This window comes from Equus asinus, chromosome 7 (genome assembly GCF_041296235.1).
Source record: "Equus asinus isolate D_3611 breed Donkey chromosome 7, EquAss-T2T_v2, whole genome shotgun sequence".
Taxonomy (NCBI): Eukaryota; Metazoa; Chordata; class Mammalia; order Perissodactyla; family Equidae; genus Equus; species Equus asinus.
The window spans coordinates 5,964,717-5,971,705 of record NC_091796.1 but is presented as its reverse complement, the minus strand read 5'-3'; the positions used below and the strand labels follow the sequence as shown (position 1 = coordinate 5,971,705).

Below are 6,989 nucleotides of genomic sequence, written 5' to 3'. Positions count from 1 at the left end.
TGAATGCGTGTTGGATTTTGTGAAATGCTTTTCCTGCATCTATTGATACGATCACATGATTTTTATTTTTTAAATAAACATATATTATTTTTTTATTTAATATTGATATGATGGATTGCATTAATTGACTTTTGAAAGTTGAACCAGCCTTGTACGCCTGGGATAAATCCCACCTGGTTTTGGTATGTATTTCTTTTTATACGTTGTTGCATTTGATTTGCTAATACTTTGTTGAGAATTTTTCTATCTATGTATGTGAGACATATTGCTCTATAGTTTTGTTTTTTTTGTAAAATCTTTGTCTGGTTTTGATATTAGGGTAATGCTGGCCTCGTAGAATAAGTTAGGAAGTATTTCCTCTGCTTCTCTGCTCTGAAAGAGACAGTGGAGGACTGGTAAAATTTCTTCCTTAAATATTTGATAGAATTCGCTAGTAACCCATCTGGGCCTGGTGCTTACTATTTTGGAAGCTTATTAGTTAATGATCCAATTTCTTTAATAAATATAGGCTTCCTCAGATTGTATATTTTTTCTTGTGTGAGTTTTGGCAAATGGTGTCTTTCGAGGAATTGGTTCATTTTTTCTAGGTTATCAAATTTGCAGACATACAGTCGTTCATAGTATTCCTTTATTATTCTATTAATGTCCACAGGCTCTGTAGTGGCACAGGGGTCTACTGTGGTCTCTGTTCCTGAGTCTGTGCTCTGCTAAAGCGTGATTCCCTGTGTTCACCTATCTGTCTTTCCAATCTCGAGTTCAGCAGTTTGCAGTGTCCTCACCTCTCTTTTGATTTAAGGAGAGTCGCTGATTTTGCAGCCTGTTCAGATTTTCACTTGTCAGAATGGAGTGGCAACTTCTAAGCTTCTTACATGTGGAACTGGAAATTTTTTTTATTGAAATATAATTAACATATAACATTATATTTAGTTTCAGGTGTACAACGTAATGATTTAACATAAGTATCTATTGTGAAATGATCACCACAATAAGTCTAGTTAACATGCATTTTTTAATTTTCTTTTTCTAGGGTTCAAAATAAATTCACTAAAAGGAGTACTAAACCTCTTATAAATAAATATAAAATGTATGACCTAGGTCTTCTAATCCACCAGAACAATTCTGCTTAGTCTCTTCCCAAAATTTATGCTAGACTGTAGATTTTACAAAAGTTTTATCAGCAAATCCCCCGTTGATTAGATCATATCTTAAGACCAATAAATAGAAAAGAAGGTTCTCTGCCACAAGTGAAAGGGAAGGTTGCAGAGTTAAGGGTTTAAAGAGAATGGAGAAGATTTCAATCATCATTTAAGAGAATGGAAGGGAGAGTTCAATAGAGACATAGGAGGATTGCGTGGTATTGAGGACCCAGTTGAAGTCTGGTCTCTTTCATGCTCATTACCAGCATCAATCAGTATTGCATATATACTTTTTTACATAGTACTGAGAAACCTGGGTATCACCATGAAGAAGGCATCTAACTGGATTCAGGCAGGTTTTAGTTTTAGAAAAAGGAGTCTATTGAAGGACAATGAACAAATGGCAAAGCACGGTCAATGTAATGAGACCCCCAAACACAAAAGGGAAGGACTTCAGCTAGGAGCAGAAGGTTCAGGGCACTGGGGTTCTCAGGAACATTAAACAGAGGTAGAGGAGTGAGAGGCATGAAAAGGGAAACTTTAGGGTCAGAATAGGATCCCAAGCCTTATTTTAGAGGGGATGATGAGCTCAGGATTGTTGCAGGAGACCTGCAGTCTCAAGCATCATGCGGCAATGCGTCAGAGTTGGAGACATCAGTATAAACTCATGTTTCACTCAGTGTAGACACAGATAGTTCCATACAGAAATACCTGTAGCTATACACAGGTGGGTATACACATGTATATTTTCTTGCCTAGTGAGGGGAGATGAACTCAAAGAAAGGATGTCTCCATAAGCAATAAGCACACCCAGCTCCCAGATCTTAGTTTCTAATACCATCCTTCAAAAAAAGGAACCAGGGCTCCTTTGAGAAATAGCTGATTCTAAGATTGAGACAGGAAACTTGCAAGATGAGCCTGCAACATCTTGTAGTGTCAGAGAGTAAGTGCTTAAGACACACAAATACACATTGATGGGGTGGGTCAAAGGGACACAGGAGCCGACTGAAAGAGCTCACAATAGCCAAAACAGGAACAATTTGAGCAAAAAAAGAAATAAAGTAACATCAGATTATAACCCAAAGTATAAAATAAATATACACATATACTTACTGATAAATAATTGAATAAATTAATAAATGGTGGCGAGTTCCTGTGTCAAAGAATTCAAAATAATGTATATAGGTTCTCTACCCTAGAGAAAGGAAAGCCTAACTTCCTACTCATTAAGTGTAAGCTACTCATAGTGATTTCCTTCCAAAGAATACAGTACAGTATAACAGTATAGAAAGAGCGGGGAAAGGAACCGTACAGTGGAGAAACCTGAAAAAACTCAGCCAGGGGATCAAGCCAATATATACAATGATAAGGTATTCTGCTAGTATATGGCTTTGACATGATGTAATGAAAACAGCGTTTTACCTCTGTGCCTTTCTTTTCCAAGCTCGTGGCGGCAGTCTACTCATGAGATAAACATCAGACTAGTTCCAATAAAAGGGGTCCTACAATATCGCCAGTACTGGTATACACCCAACCTCAACACTGTCAGGTTCACCCAAAACAAAGCAAATCTGAGACACAGTCACACTGCCAAAGAAATTGAGGACAGATGACAACTAAATGTAATGGCACATCCTGGATAGGATCCTGGAACAGAGATGGGACACTAGATAAAAACCAAGAAAATCTGAATAAGCTGTGGACTTCAGTTAATTATGCATCAATATTGGTTCATTAATTTTAATAATTTTACCATACTGATATACGATGTCAACAATAAGGGAAACTGTTCAGGGGTACATGGGGACTCTGTATCATCTTCTCAATTTTTCTGTAAATCTAAAACTACTGTAAAATGTAAAGTTTATTATTAAAAAACACCAGTATGAGTAAGAGGTGATCTCTGTTCTCCAGGAGCTCACAGTCCAAAGAGAAGACAAATACCCAAGAAATTACAGTTTAGTGTGGTAAGTTTTGTGAAAAATGCAGCTTGGGACATATGAGAGTTCAGCAGAGGTGCGCCTAGCAATGCCTGGTGGATCCAGGGAATCTGGATGGAGAGAATGATTCTGAACTGAATATTCCAGGAATCAATGGAGCGAAGAGGAAATGAAAAATGCAGGAAGCACTGAAGTCTAATGTTGGGTGCTTAATTCCGTTTATCGCCAGGATCAAGAGCAAATTCCTAGACTTTTACAGTCATCCCAACTTTGACTGCAAGTTTCCTTTCCTGCTTATCTCCCACTCCCTGACTCGGCATCATTATTAACTCTGCTCCCACCAAACGTGAACGCATCATTCTCTTAAGTCTCGTGCTGTCTGGCCTCCTCTGTACACGTAGTCACTTTGGGGATGGTGAGCACTTTTTTGCTTTTTTGAAAGGCTACGCAGCCTTCAATATCTGCCCTGTTTCCCTGCTCCTTGAAAATCCCCAGACCCTTGCAGTTCATCAGTTCGCTACCTTCTTTAAACTCAAAGCACTTTTACCATACTCTAAATCCAATTTGAATAATTCTGTTCTACTATATTGAATATTCTACTCTACTATTATCGTTTCTGAAAATGTTGCAAAAAACCTTGGAGTCGTTTATATTTCCATGTACCTATATATTTTTTCATCAGTTATATTCTTCAATTCTCTAAAACTTGTCTTGGAATCGTTGTTTTAGATTTATAAGACTGCCCGGATATCATCTTTCCATTATTTGATAAAGAGAAAGGATAGGAACTCATATTTATTGACTGTCAATGTGTCAGGAACTCTGGAAAGCATGTGAAATGTGTTAACTTTTCAAATCTCCCAAATGCCTATGAGATAAGTATTATCTCCATCTTCTGTGAAAACTGTTGAGGGTCACTGTGGCTGCAAAACCTACCCAAGCACCTAGTCAGAATCCTGAGCGTGGGATGCAGTAGGCAACTAAGCCCAGCCCAGGTCTCCTCCAGCATACCACCTCCTCTGTGCAAGCAAAGGAATTGAGACCATAAGGCAAATTGATTTCTCACCATTAAAAAGCTCCCTAATGCCAGGGCCAGACCGATTCTCCCTACTGTGTAGTGGCCTCACTCCTTCCTAGAAATATGACCTGAAGCATTTTTTTGACATCCCAGTTTTCTCAATTTTAAAAGGGGGCTTAAAATGGCACCTATCCCATAAGGTCTTTGTGAGGAATGAATGAGCTACCATAGTGAATAGCTAAGAGCATCCCCTGACACATAGCAAGTTCTGTTGTTATCATTGTTACTGTCATTATACTTAGGTGTCACACGATTTCTTTTTTCTCTTTTCAGTCCTCTACGGCATAGAAAACATCCATACTCATTTATTTGTTTTATGGTTTTCTGGTTTTACTTCTATGACAGTCTTCTCATTTTCCAGAATATAAAAAATGAAATGGTATTTGACTCCAGTTCAAGAGCTTGACAGTTAAGTCACTCTTAAGTGCTTTAAGAAAAGAGAAGGGTGTAGTTAAGGTTGTCAAGAAAATATGGAGATTGTCACACAGCTTTGGGCAGGTAGTGACAGGGGCAAAGCCGATGCACGTAACGTTTCTCTCCCCCTTTCCAAACATCTTAGCGCGCTAAGAAAGGAAACTTTGACACTGAGGGCACGCTGAGAAGGGATGCTACTTCAAATGAAGCAAAAACATGTGTAATATATGTTAGTAATCAGAGAAATTGCTTAATTCTCTTCTCAGGTTTAACAGCTTTTCAAAGATTGTGAATAAGCTAAGGGAGTTTTTAATATTCCTCTGAAATATGAATCCATGTACAACCTTGTATTACATAATTAAAAATGTCTTTGATCTGAAAGTCCTGGATTTATCCTAGCAAATTAAGTGTCGAGCAACTGATCTCCAGGTTTTCTTCATAATGCAAACAAGTCAAGCCGGTCAATGCCAGCTCCAGGGTGACGTTCAACACAGGGGTCTCCAGCTTCGTTAATGCCAAATATCATCATGTGTCATCCAAAAAAAAAGGGTGATTGACATCATGAGAGCTATCTGAGTTCTGTTCATATCAGAAAGGTGAACACAATTTAACAGATGTTAGGGTGAAGGTGTACAACCGATTACTCGTATAGATCACTAATGCCGAAAAGGAGGACTCACCTGAGACATCTCTTTATTTTGTCACTCCCTCACATAAACCCGAGTTCACGTCACTAATGTTTCCCCAGAATAAGATGTAACACTGTTCAAAGTAGAATACTACTTCACTGTAGACAGTGAAACGTAAATATATGCATCTGTATAATCATCCACAACGTCCTCTATTGCATGCAGAAAATTGACTACCTTCAGTTCCTCTTTTAACAAGGCCCAAGGTCAACAGGTTTCACTTGTGCTGGATAACCAGCAACTTCTCGTGAGGTTTGAGTCAACTTCTTCTCCCAAAGATACGCAGGCACAATTTTAAAACCTTTCACCCTATACCTCTTTACACATGGAGATCAAAACTGTACGGCAAAAATAACTATCAAACGGCTTGATGTCAATGAATCCACTTTAATCCCATGGATTATACTGAAGGCCTAAATCAGGGAATTGTCTAGGATAATAGGGTGTAGCATTAAAATGTGCGAAGCACATGAGGCAGTCCTGGCTCCGTTATGTTATATAACTTCACTGTGAATACTAAAACGTACGTGAAAATACTTTAGAAATAAGGAGTGTTGTAAATACATTTGTTGTGCTTTTATTCTTTAAGTTGGCCATGCCCATGGCAGAGAAGAGAAGTTTCTATGCGACTACTTATTTGGTTTTATTAAAAGAAATAGGATGTTAGCACTGATGTGAATGAGTCAAACAGAGTAGCAAAGATTTGTTGGAAAGGCCAGATTTCTATTTTGGTTTAATAAAAAAGCTGTCGATACTGAAAGAAAATATTATTGTCATACAACTAGCTCTTCATACAGTTCATTTATTATAGTAAGACATCATCTGCAACTTATACTAACGTATAGCACTGATGACACATGCCCCATTGGGAAAACACCTAATGTTTAATGAATGAACTTAAAGAACAGACCAGTGCAGTTGCTGAAAAGATTTGGAGATGCCAGGAATTGAACCCGGGGCCTCATGCATGCAAAGCATATGCTCTACCACTGAGCTACATCCCCAGCCCTGAGGGTGACTTCATGTGGTGATAAACCAATACAGTCATTGCTTTTTAAAAGCTGGGCCAAGCAATGTCTGTCTATGGAATGAACTGGCACTGGATTCCTATAGTTTCAATTTCCAGTGGCAGAGTTCTTCAGCAGTCCTCATGGGCCTATACATTTTGTCCTGCCACTTTGTGATTGAACATCGTGCTAGTTTCCAAAACCTTATTTACAGAGATGAAGAAGCACTGTCTTCCTTCAAAATTCATCTTATTTAATGGTCTCCTACTCATAGATCCAAGAAAATGTTTTAATTATATTTCACAATTTCCCCATTACTTCTGTGGGAAGGAAACAAAAGCTTTCTCCTCTAGTCTCCTTGGTTCCCTAGCTGGGACCCTGCAGATTAGACAAAAGACAGGTTAAGAAGAGAAAAAACAGAGTTTGTTAACAGGTGCAGCATGCACACAGCACTCATGTGGGAGAAACCCAGTTATGAGTAACTTAAAGGTCTGATTAGAGCTTGGGACTTATATAGCATCTTAACAGAGAACAATAAATTGTAGAGAAGTCACAAGACAAGGAAAAGGCATTTAGCCTTTTAGGGGTGGCAAACTGCGAGAATGTAAATATACGGGGGAAACTAAGGGAAGATAAGAACTCTCTAGTGAGGTTTGTTTGTGTAGATGTCTCAGTGCCTGTTGTCTCTGGTGATAAGGTTGTCATTCCCCTCCAGGTACAGTGTG

General features: G+C 38.5%; 1 non-coding gene across 1 annotated transcript; it reads right to left on the bottom strand.

Annotated features, from left to right (window-relative positions):
* Positions 1–6,189: 6,189 nt before the first annotated feature.
* On the bottom strand, positions 6,190–6,261 carry TRNAA-UGC (transfer RNA alanine (anticodon UGC)). Its single transcript has one exon. It is a non-coding gene; the product is annotated as a tRNA-Ala (tRNA).
* Positions 6,262–6,989: the final 728 nt, after the last annotated feature.